We start from the raw sequence: 18,842 nt of genomic DNA, 5'->3' as shown, positions 1-18,842 counted from the left end.
TGACCATGGTACTTGGTTGTCTCCCATCCTGGAATGAGGTAATTTTTTTTCACTCCCATTGAAAACATTAGTGTCTGTTAAACGTTGGTGTCTATTTATCTCTGCTCTTCTGAACTCTGACTTGTGAGGATAGTATCAGCCTGGAAACAAACATTCCAAAGGAAGCAACATCTGAGAATAAAATTAACAAAACAAGCCTTCACCTTCTCACTGTTTCTCATTACATTGATCCTGATGATAATGACACTGATGCTGCTGATGCTGCTGCTCCTGACAGTGCCACCAATGATGTGGCTGATGATACTATTGATAATTCTTGCTTTTCTTCTAGATGCCGCTGGAGCTGAACACTCCAACACACACTGATATATGCACACAGAGTGTGTGAGGAGGAAGTATATTATATATATGTAAATATAAAAATTTTATATATAAATAAAATGTTTTATCTGATAGAAGACTGAAGTCAAAAATTATTGTTTTATTGGAGTCTCGGTTGTGCCATGTGATGTTTTCTGGAAAATGTTTTTTTTTATTTGTTTTTATTTTTTACTTGTTTACTTCACATCCTGCTCACTGTTCCCTCCCAGTCAGTCTCTCCCACAATCCTTGCCCCTTCTTACCCTCCCCTTGTCCTCTTGAGTGGGTGGGGGCCGCCTGGTCATCTTCCAGCCCTGGAATATGAAATCTCTGGAGGCTAGGTGCTTCCACTCCCACTGAGTCCAGTCAGGGCAGTCCAGCTAGAACAGCATATCCTGCATTTAGGCGACCCCCTTTGAGATAGCCCCTACTACAGATTTTTTTAGCAAGGGCCACACAAAGACCAAGCTGCACATCTGCTACCTATGTGCATATAGACTTAGAGCCCAACTGTGTATGTTCTTTAGTTGATGGTTAAGTCTCTGAGAGCCCAAAGGGTCCATTAGTTTGTGGGTTAAAGGGTGGCCTACATCTGGCTCAGGGCTTGGGCCCCTGGGTGAGGTGTGATGTGAGCAGTTTTGACTGTGTGCAATGCATGCTGGTGCCAGGAGGGCGTCAGGTTGCAAGAAGCCCTAGGACCCTTCTCCAAGATTACGGGAGCACAGCCTGAGCTTCCTGTAGGACAACAGGTTCTCAGGCTCTTGGACATTCCAGATGCCACTGGATGCCTCAGAAGAGCTGAGACTGGAGTTGGGGCCTGAGGGCTGGATCTTACCCAGAGCCAAAGGGAAAAGAGGGAGGAAGAGAGCCCCAGCTGGGTCTCCCTCTGGGAGAAGAGTCTTTGGCTTGCCTGGCAGGCAGCATGGCTTGGTGGAAACTGTGGCTGGGAGCACAGAGAGGCCTTCTGCAGGAGAGTAGACTTGGCTCTTTAGAGGAAGACTTTCTGAGTTGTTCACCATGGAGAATTCTGATGAGAAGAAGCAGTCCATTTTTTTAACTAGATATTTTATTTATTTACATTTCAAATGCTTTCCCCTTTCCTAGTTTCCTCCCTGAAAATTCCCTATCATCCCCTCCCCCCTGCTCCCCAACCCATTCACTGCCACTTCCTGGCCCTGGCATTCCCCTATACCAGGTCATAGAATCTTCCCAAAACCAAGGGACTCTCCTCCCATTGATGAATGACTAAGCCATCCTCTGCTACATATGCAGCTAGAGACACAAGTCCCACCATGTGTTTTCTTTGGTTGTTGGTTTAGTCCTAGAGAGCTCTGGGGGTGCTGGTTAGTTTATGTTGTTTCTCCTATAGAGCTACATACCCCTTTAGCTCCGTGGATACTTTCTCTAGCTCCTTCATTGGGGGCCCTGTGTTCCATCCAATGAATGACTGTGAGCATCCACTTCTGTATTTGTCAGGCACTGGCAGAGCCTCCCAGGAGACACCTATATTAGGCTCCTGTCAGCAAAATCTTGGCATCTACAATAGTGTCTGGGTTTGGTGGTTGTTCATGAGATGGATCCCTACGTGGGGCAGTCTCTGGATGGTGCTTCCTTCAGTCTCTGCTCTGAACTTTGTCTCTGTAACTCCTTCCATGGGTATTTTGATCCCCCAGGTAAGAAATATCGAAGTATCTACACTTTTGTCTTCCTTCTTCTTGAGGTTCACGTGTTTTGCAAATTGTATTTTGGGTATTCTGACTTTCTGGGATAATATCCACTTGTACAAATTGAAAAGGAAGAGGCCAAAATATCACCATTTGCAGATGATATGATAGTATATATATATAAGTGACCCCAAAAATTCCACCAGAGAACTCCTAAACCTGATAAACAGCTTCAGTGAAGTAGCTGGATATAAAATTTACTCAAACACGTCAATGGCCTTTCTTTACACAAAAGATAAACAGGCTGAGAAAGAAATTAGGGGAACAACACCCTTCTCAATAGTCACAAATAATATAAAATACCTTGGCGTGACTCTAACTAAGGAAGTGAAAGATCTGTATGATAAGAACTTCAAGTCTCTGAAGAAAGAAATTAAAGATGATCTCAGAAGATGGAAAGATCTCCCATGCTCATGGATGGGCAGGATCAATATAGTAAAAATGGCTGTCTTGCCAAAAGCAATCTACAGATTCACTGCAATCCCCATCAAAATTCCAACTCAATTCTTCAACGAATTAGAAAGAGCAATCTGCAAATTCATCTGGAATAATAAAAAACCTAGGATAGCAAAAACTCTTCTCAAGGATAAAAGAACCTCTGGTGGAATCACCATTCCTAACCTAAAGCTGTACTACAGAGCAATTGTGATAAAAACTGCATGGTACTAGTACAATGACAATCATGTAGACCAATGGAATAGAACTGAAGACCCAGAAATAAACCCACACACCTATGTCACTTGATCTTTGACAAGGGAGCTAAAACCATCCAGTGGAAAAAACGACAGCATTTTCAACAAATGGTGCTGGCACAACTGGAGGTTAACATGTAGAAGAATTCGAATTGATCCATTCCTATCTCCTTGTACTAAGGTCAAATCTAAGTGAATCAAGGAACTCCACATAAAACCAGAGACACTGAAACTTATAGAGGAGAAAGTGGGGAAAAGCCTTGAAGATATGGGCACAGGGGAACAATTCCTGAATAGAACAGCAATGGCTTGTGCTGTAAGATCAAGAATCGACAAATGGGACCTCATAAAATTGCTAAGCTTCTGTAAGGCAAAAGACACTGTCAATAAGACAAAAAGGCCACCAACAGATTGGGAAAGGATCTTTACCAATGCTAAATCAGATAGGGGACTAATATCCAATATATATAAAGAACTCAAGAAGGTGGACTCCAGAAAATCAAATAACCCCATTAAAAAATGGGGCTCAGAGTAAAACAAAGAATTCTCACCTGAGGAATACCGAATGGCTGAGAAGCACCTGAAAAAATGTACAGCATCCTTAATCATCAGGGAAATGCAAATCAAAACAACCCTGAGATTCCACCTCAAACCAGTCAGAATTGCTAAGATCAAAAATTCAGGTGACAGCAGATGCTGGCGAGGATGTGGAGAAAGAGGAACTCTCCTTCATTGTTGGTGGGATTGCAAGCTTGTACAACCACTCTGGAAATCAGTCTGGCGGTTTTTCAGAAAATTGGAGCAGCTGCTGAGGCTGTCCACACACAGCAATGGCATTTGTCAGGTGGTCCACACCCTTCTCGTAGTCACCTTGTGCTAATAACTCTTCACCAAGCTGTGTCTCTCCAAGAAAGAATTTCTGAACTGCTTCAGCATCTTTTAAATCAGGTAACTTGGAAAGCCCAGCTCTCTCCTTAGCAAGCTTCCGTTTCTTTCTTCGTTCTCGAAGCCCGTTCTTGAAGTTGGGGTCACTCCACCTTTTGCAGTAGAAGTGGATGCAGTACCCAATGAAGAGGGCACCTCACACATCCTCGGCGATGGCGCTGTTCTGGCCCACCATCTTCACTCAACTGGTGCCACGCCTGGCCTCGGCAGCCTGCCTGGCAGCAGTAAGCTCCAACAGATCAGAGCACACCGGCCACTCACAGCTTCCTGCCTCCAGTCCAGACAGAAAAGGCCTACCATGCAGTTTTTATCACAATTGCTCTGTAGTACAGCTTTAGGTCAGGCATGGTGATGCCACCAGATCTTTTATCATTGAGAAGAGTTTTTGCTATCCTAGGTTTTTATTCCAGATGAATTTGCAAATTGCCCTTTCTAACTCTTTCACTTCCTTAGTTAGAATCACACCAAGGTATTTTATATTATTTGTGACTATTGTGAAAGGTGTTGTTTCCCTGATTTCTTTCTCAGCCTGTTTATCCTTTCTGTAGAGAAAGGCCACTGATTTGTTTGAGTTAATTTTATATCCAGCTACTGGGCTGAAGCTGTTTATCAGGTTTAGAAGTTCCCTGGTGGAGTTTTTAGGCTCACTTATATATATTATCATATCATCTGCAAATAGTGATATTTTGACTTCTTCCTTTCCAATTTGTATCACCTTGATCTCCTTTTGTTGTCCAATTGCTCTGGCAAGGACTTCAAGTATTATATTGAATAGATGGGGAGAAAGTGGGCAGCCTTGTCTAGTCCCTGATTTTAGTGGGATTGCTTCCACCTTCTCACCATTTACTTTGATGTTGGCTACTGGTTTGCTGTAGATTGCTTTTATCATGTTTAGGTATGGGCCTTGAATTCCTGATCTTTAGAAGACTTTTATCATGAATGGGTGTTGGATTTTGTCAAATGATTCTGTGCATCTAACAAGATGATCACGTGGTTTTTGTCTTCGAGTTTGTTCATATAGTGTTTAATATACGTTGGTGGATTTCCGTATATTAAACCATCCCTGCATCCCTGGGGTGAAGCCTACTTGGTCATGATGGATGATCCTTTTGATGTGTTCTTGGATTTGCTTTATGAGGATTTGATTGAGTATATTTGCATCGATATTCATAAGGGAAATAGGTCTGAAGTTCTCTATCCTTGTTGGGTCTTTATGTGGTTTAGGTATCAGAGTAATTGTGGATTCATAGAATGAGTTGGGTAGAGTAACTTCTGTTGTTATTTTGTGGAATCGTTTGAGAAGAACTGGAATAGGTCTTCTTTGAACGTCTGATAGAAATCTGCACTAAACCCATCTGGTTCTGGGCTTATTTTGGTTGGGAGTCTATTAATGACTGCTTCTATTTCTTTAGAGGATATAGGACTATTTAAGTCATTAATCTGATCCTGATTTAACTTTGCTACCTGGTATCTGTCTAGAAATTTGTCCATTTCATCCAGGTTTTCCAGTTTTGTTGAGTATAGCCTTTTATAGAAGGATCTGATGGTATTTTGGATTTCCTCAGAATTTGTTGTATGTCTCCCTTTTCATTTCTGATTTTGTTAATTAGTATACTGTCCCTGTGCCCTCTAGTGAGTCTGGCTAAGGGATTATCTATCTTGCTGATTTTCTCAAAGAACCACCTCCTGGTTTGCTTGATTCCTTGAATAGTTCTTTTTGTTTCCTCTTGGTTGATTTCTCCCCTGAGTTTGATTATTTCCTGCCCTCTACCCCTCTTGGGTGAATTTGCTTCCTTTTGTTCTAGAGCTTTTAGGTGTGCTGTCAAGCTGATAGTGTATGCTCTCTCTAGTTTCTTTTTGGAGGCACTCAGAGCTATCAGTTTTCCTCTCACGAATGGTTTCATTGGGTCTCATAAGTTTGGCTATGTTGTGCCTTCATTTTCATTAAACTCTAAAAGGTCTTTAATGACTTCTTTATTTCTTCCTTGCCCAAGGTATCATTGAGGAGAGTGTTATTCAGTTTCCATGTCAATGTTGGCTTTGTATTATTTATGTTGTTATTGAAGATCAGCCTTAGTCTGTGGTGATCTGATAGGATGCATGGGACAATTTCAATATTTTTGTATCTGTTGAGGCTTGTTTTGTGACCAATTATATGGTCAATTTTGTAGGACGTACCATGAGGTGCTGAGAAGAAGGTATATCATTTTGTTTTAGTATAAAATGTTCTGTAGATATCTGTCTGTTAAATCCATTTTTTCATAACTTCTGTTAGTTTCCATGTGTCTCTGTTTAGTGTCTGTTCCCAGGATCTTTCCATTGATGAGAATGGGATGTTGAAATCTCCCAGTATTATTGTGTGAGATGCAATATGTGCTTTGAGCTTTACTGTAGTTTCTTTAATGAATGTTGATGGCCTTTCATTTGGACCATAGATATTCTGAATTGAGAGTTCATCTTGGAAGATTTTACCTTTGATGAATATGAAGTGTCCCTCCTTGTCTTTTTTGATAACTTTGGGTTGGAAGTCGATTTTATTCGATATTAGAATGGCTACTCCAGCTTTATTCTTTGGACCGTTTGCTTGGAAAATTGTTTTCCAGCCTTTCACTCTGAGGTAGTGTCTGTCTTTTTCCCTGAGATGGGTTTCCTGTAAGCAGCAAAAAGTTGGGTCCTGTTTATTTATCCAGTCTGTTAGTCTATGTCTTTTTATTTGGGAATTGAGTCCATTAATATTAAGAGATATTTAGGAAAAGTAATTGTTGCTTCCTTTAATTTTTATTGTTAGAGTTGGGATTCTGTTCTTGTGGCTCTCTTCTTTTAGGTTCGTTGAAGGATTACTTTCTAGCTTTTTCTAGGGCATAGTTTCCATCCTTGTATTGGTGTTTTCCCATTATTATCCTTTGAAGGACTAGATTCGTGGAAAGATATTGTGTGAATTTGGTTTTGTCATGGAATACTTTGGTTTCTCCATCTATGGTAATTGAGAGTTTTGTTGGGTATAGTAACCTGGGCTGGCACTTTTGTTCTCTTAGTGTCTGTATAACATCTGTTTAAGATCTTCTGGTTTTCATAGTCTCTGGTGAGAAGTCTGGAGTAATTCTAATAGGCCTGCCTTTATATGTTACTTGACCTCTTTCCCTTACTGCTTTTAATATTCTGTCTTTATTTAGTCCATTTGTTGTTCCAATTATTATGTGACGGGAGGAATTTCTTTTCTGGTCCAAACTATTTGGAGTTCTGTAGGCTTCTTGTATGTTCATGGGCATCTCTTTCTTTAGGTTGGGGAAGTTTTCTTTTATAATATTGCTTGAAGGTATTTGCTGGTCTTTTAAGTTGAAAATCTTCATTCTCATCTACTCCTATTATCTGTAGATTTGGTATTTTCATTGTGTCCTTGATTTCCTTGATTTTTTGAATTAGAATCTTTTTGCATTTTGCATTTTGCATTTTCTTTGATTATTGTGTCAATATTTTCTATGGAATCTTCTGCACCTGAGATTCTCTCTTCCATCTCTTATATTCTGTTGCTGATGCTCTCATCTATGGTTCCTGATTTCTTTCCTAGTGTTTCTATCTCCAGAGTTGTCTCCCTTTGGGTTTTCTTTATTATTTCTACTTCCATTTTTAGATCCTGGATGGTTTTGTTCAATTCCATCAACTGTTTGGTAGTGTTTTCCTGTAACTCTCTAAGGGATTTTCGTGTTTCCTCTTTAAAGGCTTCTAGCTGTTTACCTGTGTTTTCCTGTATTTCTTTCTTAAAGTCCTTCGTCATCATCATGAGAAGTAACTTTAGATCCATGTCTTGTTTTTCTGGTGTGATGGTGTATCCAGGACTTGCTACGGTGGGAGAGTTTGGTTTTGATGATGCCAAGTAACTTTGGTTTCTGTTGCTTCTGTTCTTAAGCTTGCCTCTTGCCATCAGATTATCTCATGTGCTCCCTGCCCTCACTATACCTGATTGGAGTCTATCCTTCCTATAATCCCAGTTGATTCAGGACTCCTCAGAGTCCAGCTTTTTCTGTGATCCTTTGATTGTGGGCTCCTGTTAACCTGAGATTCTGGGTGTGTCAGAGTTTTTGGCAGTCAAGTTTCCTCTGAGACCCTGAAATACTGGTGTGACCCACCTTAGGTTATCCTGAGATCCTGTTGTCCTAAGATCCCGGACCTGTTACAGTGCCTGGAAGTGGTGTTGCCATGCAGTCAGTGATCCTAAGATCACGTGGAGAGTCCTCTGGGGACTGTGGGGCTGTCCACAGACTCCATGCCCTAGGTGACCGCATGCTGGTGCTGACCAGAAGGGAATCGTGCCCGTGATTAGGCCGGTTTTCTGCTTGTCTTCTGCTGTCTCAGGTCCCGTGCGATTGGACTGGAACAGATGTTGTGTTCCACTCACCAGTGATCCTAAGATCGCGTGGAGAGTCCTCTAGAGACCGTGGGAGTGTCCACCAACTCTGCTCCCTAGGTGAACTGGTGCTGGTGCCAACTAGAAGGAACTTTTCCCCTGGTCAGGCCAGTTTTCTGCTTCCCTTAGGCTTTTTTATACTGAGCCTCACTAGATCATTTACCTGCTTTAGGGTCCTGGGCACCTAGACATGCATACTTTAAGACATCAGCTCCTAGGCCTTCTATAAAGAAAGCAAACCAAAAACTTTAGTTAGTTTATAAATACTTTCCCATTGTCTCTTTTGAAGTACTGTATTGGATACTTTAACGTGACTTAGTTAAAGAAACTACATACATTTTACTTCATTGTACATGTTTAACTTTTGTAGATTTATATAGAGGAGTATTTTGCTGCTATGTGTTTTCTATGCACTATGTGGTAGAATTGAGTGGGGAATGCCCTGGAATTGTAGTTATGGACAGTTGTGAGCTGCCATGTGGGTAATAGCACTCAAAACTCAATGCACTACAAACAAAACTAGATTGCTTAACCTCCAAGCCATCTCTTCATAATATATTACTTATACTATGTTATATATAATACAGAAAGTTTTATCATAAGGTCTATTGTCAACTTTAATGCAAAAATATCACCAAGAAACATTCGGTCAATATGTCTTGTGTTGGCTAATGGGCCAAATAAAGACATTTTGAACTGTAACCATGACCCTGCTCCCCCATATTCACCTTGTGCACATGTGGTGTGTGCATTGATACACATGTGAAGGACAGAGACTGACACTGTCTTCCTCTCATTTTCCTGTGTCCCACACATGAGGAGCTAAGTGTGTGGTGGTCAGAGGATTTGCCACTTGACATTTCTCTTCTGCCACATTATGTGTTCTGGGTCCCTCAGTTTTAAAGACATGTTCACTCACCCAAATACCTGGTGTGTTTGATTTACTCTCTTGGAGCACACTGACTCTCAGACTTGCAGGCAAGTAAGCTTTGGGGATCCCCTTATCCCCACATCTTCACTCAGGATTTCAGGGCAAGTGTTTTACCAGTTGAGTTTTACTGACCACCCTAGCCCCTTATTCTTATTCCTATTCTTATTCTGCACTAGGTTATGAAGGGGAACCAATCACACAACTGTAGATTTTCTGTAGTCCCCTTGCTTCTTGATCATTTTGTAGTTCTAAGGGGCTAATTATTCTTTAATTTGGAGCTTGATATAGATAATATAAGAATAAATTATAAATTTTAGTTTCCAGATATTCTTTTGCTCATTGAATGTTTTCTTTAAAAACACTGAACTGTCCAACTGTAGTTTTTCATTTTGTTAGTCCATTTATTTCCCACACATAACTTACATAGCTACTGTGTAGAATATAGATTCTACTATCTCTCCAGATCTTCCTATTCTTATATCTTTATGTTCCTCTTCCCTGTCAAGTTTAACACACTCTATAAATTTATATTATGAAATGGAACGAGCCATACTCTTTGGAACCCTAGTTTCATTTTGCTTAAAGTCTTTTGAATATCAAGCATGGGGGTTGGATAGTATAGGTTATCACATTGTAGGGATATTTACCCAATTTTGGTGTCAGTCCAGGGGCACACTGAGGATTTTATGGCAAAGCATGAGGTCCTGCTTTGCTAACATTTAGCACCTGGATTACCATGGACACTTTATCTAGTACCTTAGGAGTGTGTTGTGCTCCTGCTGGTAGTGAGGTATGGAAACACTACTCATGGGCATAAAACAAAAGAAATGAAAAAAAAATCAAAGTAATGATGACTTAGGGTTTAGATTTTCATTTGTTATCAAAAATTTATATAGATTCAAGAGATCTGTAGAATTGCATCTATAGGTCATTCCTATGCAAGACCCAAAGCCTGTCAATCACCCACAGGACACACACAGCTTATCAAAATCTGTGCAACAACCCCCCACAGCCTGTTAATTATTCATAGGAAAAGCCGACAGGCTGGCAGTCACCCATAAGAAGTGCCCAAGTCCTGTCAACCATTCACTGGAAACGTCCCCAGCCTGTCAGTTATCTATAAGCAACTCACAAATCCTGAGAGTCAACCAGAAGAAATAATCACAGCCTGCCAGTCATCCACAGAAAATTCCTACAGCCTGTCAATCATGCATAAAAAATGGCCATGGTCTGTTAATCATCTACAGGACATGCGCACAACTGATCAGTTTTGCATACAAAGTGTTCAAAGCCTGTCAATTGTGCATTGGAAACTCCTATAGCCTGTGAGTCATCCAATGGAAACACCCACAGCCTGTCAATCATTCATAGGCAATGCCAACAGCCTGTCAATCAACCACATGTCCTGGCCACAGACTGTCAATCATCCACAGTAAACACATACCAACCCTGTCACTCGTCCAAAGGACAAGCCCACAATCGGTTAATCTTCCATAGGAAATGCCTACACCCTGTCAATCATTCACAGGAAATACCCAAAGCCTGCCAACCATACATAGTACACATCTACAACTTTTCAATACACACAGGAAACATGCACAGCCTTTCAGTCATCCACAGGATATGTCCACAGCCTGTCACTCATCTATAGTAAATGGCCGCTGCCTGCAAATCATCCATAGGAAATGTCCACGGCCTATCTGTCATGTATAGAAAGTACCCAAATCTTGTCATTCACCCACAATGTATGCCCACAGCTTGTTAGTCATTCACAGGAAATGCCCACAGACTTTCAATCATTCATAGGGTATACCCACATCGTGTCAATTATCCTTAGAACATTCCCACAGCCTGTCAGGCATATGTAACAATTACAGCTTGTCAATTATCCATAGCAAATACCCTCAACCTGTCAGTCTTCATAGGAAAAGCCCATAACCTATCAACCATCCACAGGAAATAGCTACAGCCTGTTAGTTATGCACATGGTACACCCCCAACCTGGCAATCATCTTGAGGGAAAACCTATATCCTATCAATCATCCATAGGAATTCCCCACAGCTTGAGAATCATCCATGAGAAATGCACATAGCTGATAGCCAAATACCGCAGGGATAGAGTGGGTAGCACTGGAGTGCAGACATACCTGTGAGCACAGGTAAGACTGGAGGGACCTGCCCAGAACCCTCAGGACACAGGATCCAAAGAACAGCCATGGACAGGTCCTTCTGGTTTCTGTCTGCACCCAGGAGCTGACACTGTGCCACAGCTTTTCATACCCAAATTCCTCTCAGAGAGACCTGGTCTCCCAGGAGTACTGACACACAGGCTTGCAGGAGAGACAAGTCCCAGTCAGAGACAGTGAGACCAGCTAGCGCCAGAGATAACCAGATGTCAAGAGGCAAGGGCAAAAGCATAAGCAACAGAAACCAAGCCTACTTGGCATCATCAGAACCCAGTTCTCCCACTACAGCGAGCCCTGGATACCCCAACACACCACAAAAGCAAGTCTCTGATTTAAAATCACATCTCATGATGATGATAGAGGACTTTAAGAAGGATGTAAATAACTCCCTTAAAAATACAGGAAGACACAGTTAAACAGAAGTCCTTAAAGAGGAAACATAAAAATCCCTTAAAGAATTACAGGAAAATACAACAAACAGGTGAAGAAATTGAACAAAACCATCATCCAGGATCTAAAAATGGAAGTAGAAACAATAAAGAAATCACAAAGAGAGACAACCTTGGAGATAGAGCACCTAGGAAAGAGGTCAGGAGTTATAGATGCAAGCATCACCAACAAAATACAAGAACTAGAGAAGAGAATCTCAGGTGCAGAAAAGACAATAGGAAACATTGACACAACAGTCAAAGAAAATGCAAAATGCAAAAAGTTCCTAATCCAAAACATCCAGGAAATCTAGGACACAATGAAAAGACCAAACTTAAGGATAATAGATATAGAAGAATGTGAAGATTCCCAACTTAAAGGGCCAGTAAATATCTTCAACAAAATTATAGGAGAAAACTTCCCTAACCTAAAGAAAGAGATGCCCATGAACATACCAGAAGCCGACAGAACTCCAAATAGATTGGACCAGAAAAGAAATTCCTCCTGTCATATAATAATTAGAACAATAAATGGACTAAATAAAGACAGAATATTAAAAGCAGTAAGGGAAAAAGGTCAAGTAACATATAAAGGCAGACTTATCAGAATTACACCAGACTTCTCACCAGAGACTGAAAGGTAGAAAAATCTTAGGCAGATATCATACAGTCCCTAAGAGAATACAAATGCCAGCCTAGGCTACTTTACCAGCAGAACTCTCAAATACCATTGATGGAGAAACCAAGATATTCCATGACAAACCAAATTTACACCATATCTTTCCATAAAACCAGCTGTACAAAGAATAATAGATGGAAATCTCCAAAACTAGGAGGGAAACTACACCCTAGAAAAAGCAAGAAAGCAATCTTTCAACAAACCCAAAAGAAGATATCCACAGAAACATAATTCCACCTCCAACAACAAAAATAACAGGATGTAACAATTACTTTTAATCAATAACTCTTACTATAAATGGACTCAATTCCCCCCAGAAGACATAGGTGAGCAGGCTAGATATAGAAACAGGATCCAGCATTTTGCTTCCTACAGGAAACACACCTCAGTGACAAAGAGAGACACTACCTCAGAGTAAAATATTGGAAAACAATTTTCCAAGCAATTGGTCCCAAGAAAGAAGATGGACTAGCCATCCTAATACTGAATAAAATCAATTTTTAACCAAAAGTTATCAAAAAAGACAAGGAAAGACACTTCATACCAGTCAAAGGAAAAATCCACCAAGATGAACTCTCAATTCTGAACATCTATGCTCCAAGATGCAAAAGCAACCACATTCACAAAAGAAACTTTGCTAAAGTTCAATGCACACATCATACCCCACACAATAATAGTGGGATACTCTTAGCAATGAACTGATGATGGAAACAGAAAGTAAACAGAGGCACAGTGAAACTAACAGTAGAAATGGTTCTAACAGATATGTATAGAACATTTCATCCTAAAGCAAAAAAACATACCTTCTTCTCAGTACCTCATGGTACCTTCTCCAAAACTGACCATATAAACGGTCACAAAACAGGCCTCAACAGACACAAAAAGAATGAAATAATCTCATGCACCCTATCAGATCACCATGTACTAAGGTTGGTCTTAAATAACAACAACAACAACAACAATAGCAACAACAAGAAACAGAAAGCACACATACACATGGAAGCTGAACAAGACTCTACTCAGTGATAACTTGGTCAAGGAAGAAATAAGAAATTAAAGGCTTTTTAGAAGTTAGTGAAAATGAAGACATATCACACCAAAACTTATTGGACACAATGCAATTTTAAGAGGAAAACTCAAAGCTTTAAGTGCCTCCATGAAGAAACTGAAGAGAGCTTACAGCTTGACAGTACAACTGAAGGCTCTAGAACAAAAAGAAAAAAATACACCCAACAGGAGATGAAGGCAGGAATGAATCAAACTCAGGGCAGAAATCAACCAATAGAAAGAAAAGGAACGGGACTGGCGAGATGGCTCAGTGGTTAAGAGCGCCGACTGCTCTTCCAAAGGTCCTGAGTTCAAATCCCAGCAACCACATGGTGGCTCACAACCATCCGAAACAAAATCTGATGCCCTCTTCTGGAGTGTCTGAGGACAGCTACAGTGTACTTACATATAATAAGTAAATAAATCTTAAAAAAAAAAAGAAAAGAAAAAGAGCTATACAAAGTATCAACCAAACCAGGAGCTGGTTCTTTGAGAAAATCAACAAGATAGATTAACACTTAGGCAGACTAACAAGAAGGCACAGAGACAGTATCCAAATTAATAAAATCAGAAATGACAATGGAGACATAATAACAAAATATGTCTTTAAAATGATTTTTAATGTCGAATATTGACAGTTGTAAATATAAAATCATGTTCTACAAAAAAATAAACGGAAGGTGAATATGCAAATTTTATCAGGAAGGTGTACAGTGACCTAACTAAAGTTTTATTAAGCACTGTCTGAATTTGTCAATAGATATTGGACCAGAAAAAAAAATAATGCCACTGGAAAAAAGAAGAAATAAAGGAAAAAAGAAAAAAAAACAAATATAAATAGGAGCAAATAGCACAAGAACATGAAGTGACCCACAGTGTCGCAGGACCATCATGGGGAACCAGAGAAGGGCACCTGACTCCAAGATTTTTGCCAGCTCCCTCTTCTACCCTACCTGCCCATCCGGAGGAGCACGCAGCTGCCAGTGGATGAGAAAAATCCCAGTTCTCTTCACTATGCTGAACTTACCATAGGTAGAGGTAGAGAGAATGGATCAAGCCACCTGTGAATGGTCTGGCCAGTCCAGGTTAATGAGCATGAAATGGAGTCCCTTGTAGGGTCTCCCTGTGTCCTGAGAAGGTCTTGGGGCACTCCCATCTATGTGAGTGAGCCAGGTCTGAGTGCCAACATCAAGAGAAGAAAGCTCAGGTCTCTGGCCCTAAAACAAGTACCTTGGTCTGAGCCAACAGAATGTCAGGCTTCTTTCCTATAGAATAATAAATCCATGTTCGGGAGACTCTCCAAGACAGGGGACATTTCTATATCAGAGAAAGAACTGTGGAGTTCAACAATGCCTGCTCCACAGTCAGCTGTGAGCCTTTACGTAGGCTCCTGGTGCGGCCAGCATGTCTGGCCTCCTGAAGGCACTGAGTTATTTCTGGACTAGGAATCCAGACCAGAGACACCTAGCAGCCGCAAATTGACCCTCCTGCCTTGTCGCCCCCTCCTATTTATCTGAGATGAGGTCAGAAACTGACATTGTATATTCATTTCTGGCCAATCAGAACATGTCACTACACCCTTATTTACCAACAGGCCCTGTCACCAGACAGAGCTGCCTCACTGCCAAAGACACAGTTTAATGGATGCAGATAGTGATGAACTTCACAGAGGCTGGTGTTCTGAGGGTGCGGGCAGCCACCTGTGCTATTGTAGTGGGGAGTGCCCTCCTCCTTGTAACCTGTACAGAGACATCATGCACTGCTCTGGCGTGACTATGGTTTCTGAGCAGCTGCTGGACTTAATTAAATGGCCCTCCGTGGGTTTCTCTTGGAGATGATGACCCATGTAAAACCCCCATCCACCTGCAAAGCAGATCCCCTAGATGTGCCTGCTCCTGCCTGATCCTAGCCCTGCCTCTGTCTGGAACCCACCCAGACATGAACAGGCTTCTAATTGGATGGTGGCTTGCCAGGGCCTTCCCACATCATTAGGATTCATCAACATAATGCCTTGGCTCCAGCCACAGCTGCCCAGCCAATCATGGGCCACCTTGACCTCAGGAAGGAGGTGACTTGTGATGTGAGCTCCTGCTGAGACCTATGTTGCATCACTGTCACATGAGAAGGGGCTCCAGAAGGACTTGCCACCAAAAGCATGCTGAAGCCTGCCATCAAATATTGATAAAGTCAGAGGGGAGAGGACTATGTAACTGAATTATCAATGGCCAGACCTGGCTCTCAGGCCCTGCAGTCAGGGAGGGGCCTACATGGTGGGCTTGCTGTTATTGTTTTTTCATGAAACTCCTTCTTTGATTTATTGACTTGAATTAATTTTTTATTGGTTATTTTCTTTATTTACATTTCACATGTTATCCACCTTCCTGGTTCCCTCCCTGCTCACCCCCCAACCCCAAACCGGATGCTCTCAGCCAACCATTGGACTCAACCCAGGTCCTAAGTGAGGAGTTAGAGAAAGGACCGAAGGCTGTTGTTTTTAAACAGGAACACTCTGGTTCATTTTTACTCTGAAACAATTTGTGGAGCATGTTTGTTAGATTGAGCTCATGAGGCAAACACCACACAGGCATTCAAGGTCAGAGCCACTAGCTTGCCACATGGGTGACCTGCCTTCCCAGGAGGAGAGGATGAGGCCTGAACCACATGCTCCTAAGGCAGCCCAGGCTGGGCCTATAGACTGCAAGCCCTAGAGGCAATGAGGAATGGGGATGGGAAGCAGGTATGTGAGACAAGAAACTTCTGGAAGATTTCTTACCTTTTGAGCTTAGTGAGACCTTTGAGAATGTTCTGAGCTTTCAGCAGCATTGTGTTGTGTTACTTAGGGCTCTTACACGTCTCCTTTTATCCTACATGCACCTGTGCCCACCCTGTTAGGAGACAGTTTCCTGAGTCCAGTCATCTCAGAAACTCCTTGGAATACATTGCTGACAGGCTCAAAACTGAGTTTATGTTCCTAGGCTCCACAACCTAACTCCTTCCTGTTCTGCTCCTTCAAGTGTTCCAGGTTTGTCTGATGGCCAGTGGAGGATGTAAAAAGGGAAGACAGCTGTTATCCCTTTATGTAAACTAAGGCACACAAGTCATAAGTGTGCTGCCTGTCTTGACTTAATTAATGTGTGTGACTTGCCCACTCCTTTGTTCCCTTAACATTCTAAAATTCTGGGCCAGAGTCCAGAAGGGGACCTGCCAGCAAAAGCTAAATCAAGGACCCTGAAACATGTGACCCAGATAAGGCCAAGAATGTCACCAATGTTAACTTCCTTGTTAATTTCCTTGCTTAAGCCCTTATGTCAAAATTGGTCAATGCAACAGCCCACCCTTGCTTTTTGTCTCCATTCTATAAAAATGCTGTACAGCCTTTATTCAGGGATACAGTTCAGATCATGAAATGGCCACCTTCCTGAGCACTCAGAAAAAAAACTTTAATTTTTAAGCTTCAAAAAAAAAATAAGCACTATCAATCACAGGTCATTAATATCTCTCAATATAAATCGACTCAATTTTCTAATTAAAAACACACACACACACAAGCAAATAGAATGGATGTGAAAACAAGATACACTATTGTAGTGCATACAAGAAACACACATCAGCAATAAAGATAGTCATTACCTCAGAGTGCAGGGCTGAACCAAAATTTTTCAAGCAAGCAGACCTAAGTATCAAGCTGAGTCAAACTAAGACGAAAACCTTCTAATATCTAATACTATAGACTTTCAACCAAAGATAATCAAAAGAGACAGGCTTCCCTCTATGAGTATCCTTCATACTGTATGAGTATACTTCATATACTTCATACAGGCTTCCCTGTATGAGTATGCTTCATACTCATCAAAAGAAAAATCTACTGAGATGATATCTCAATTCTGAACATCTATGTTTCAAACACAAGGACAACCACATTTGTAAGACAACACTATTAAAGCTTAAAGCATACACCAAACCCCACAGATTATTAATGGGAGACTTCAACACTTCTCTTTCACCAATCTACAGGTCATCCAGACAAAAACTAAATGGAGAAATAATAAAACTAACAGATGTTATCAATCAAATGGACCTAAGCATTATGTATAGAATAGTTCACCCCAAATCAAGAGCATGTAACTTTTCTCATCACCTTCTGGAACTTTCTCCAAAATTGACCATATCGTTGGTCACAAAGAAAGCCTCTTCAGATACAAAAAATTTGAAATGACCCCTTGCATCCTATCAGAATACAGTAGGTTAAAGGTAGACTTCAATAACAACAGAAAAACCAGAAAGCCTACACACTCATGGGAACTGAACAACTCTCTACTCAATGATCTCTGGGTCAAGGAAGAAATAAAGAAATTAAAGACATTCTAGAATTCAATGTAAATGAAAGCACAACATACCTGAAATTTAAGGGGCACAATAAAAGTGCTGCTAAGAGGAAAGTTCATACCTCTAATGGCCTCCCTAAAGAAATTAGAAAGCCCTCATTCTAGAAATTTAAAACTACATCTGAATGCTCTAGTAAAAGAGGCAAACACACACAAAAGGAGTAGACAGCAGGAAACAATCCAAATCAGGACTGAACTCAATCAATTAGACACAAAGAAAACAACAAAAAGGATCAACAAAATCAAGAGCTGGTTCTTTGAGAAAATCAACAAGATAGACAAACCCTTAGCCAAACTAAAAGGCATAGAGACAGTATCCAAATAAACAAAAATCAGAAGTGATAAAGGATACATAACAATAGACAATCAGAAAATATAACGAATTAATAGGTTTTATTGAAAGACCTGTATTCACAAGGTTGGAAAGTCTCAATGAAATGGACTTTCTTTTTCTAGACAGATACCACTTATCAAAGTTAAATCAAGACCAGGTAAACTATTTACACAGTCCTATAATCCCTGAAGAAGTAGAAGCAGTAAAAGCCTCACAACCAGCTCTTACCCTCTTGCTCTCTTGCCTCTCTCTTCCCCCTTGTGCCCCCTCTCTTTCACTCCCTTCCCCTCTCTCTCCATGTGACCATGGCCAGCCCCTATGTCTCTACTTTCTCCTTCTGTCTGCCTTTCTCTGACTCTGCTACCCTCTTAACTCCCCTCCCCATGACCTACATAAGCTCCATTCTATACTAAAAAAAAAAAAGTCTCACAACTGAAAAGCCCAGGGCCAGATGCCAGATGGTTTTAGTGCAGAATTCTACCAGAACTTCAAAGAAGAGCTAATACTCCTCAAACTAGTCCACAAAATAGAAACAGAAGGAACACTGCCAAACTCATGGTATAAGCAACAGTCACCCTGATACCTAAACCAAGAAGCACTGAACAATGACAGAGAACTTCAGACCAATTCCTTTTATAAGCATTGATGAAAAAATACTCAAGAAAAGACTTGCAAAAGAAATCCAACAACACATTAAAAACATCACCCATCATGATCAAGTAGACT

The 18,842-nt window shown here is 40.9% G+C and overlaps 1 protein-coding gene across 1 annotated transcript in view; it reads left to right on the top strand.

Moving 5' to 3' along the window:
- Positions 1-372, top strand: part of Gm7697 (predicted gene 7697) — a 49,332-nt gene extending 48,960 nt beyond the window's left edge. The window contains exon 12 of the transcript XR_003947395.1: positions 332-372. The gene's annotated coding sequence lies outside the window, so the exon portion shown is untranslated. The remainder of the gene's footprint in view (positions 1-331) is intronic.
- The last annotated feature ends 18,470 nt before the right edge of the window (positions 373-18,842 follow it).

This window comes from Mus musculus, chromosome 8, assembly GCF_000001635.26.
Source record: "Mus musculus strain C57BL/6J chromosome 8, GRCm38.p6 C57BL/6J".
In the NCBI taxonomy this organism is placed as follows: domain Eukaryota; kingdom Metazoa; phylum Chordata; class Mammalia; order Rodentia; family Muridae; genus Mus; species Mus musculus.
The sequence above is the reverse complement of the archived record's forward strand: the minus strand, read 5'-3'. Positions and strand labels throughout refer to the sequence as shown.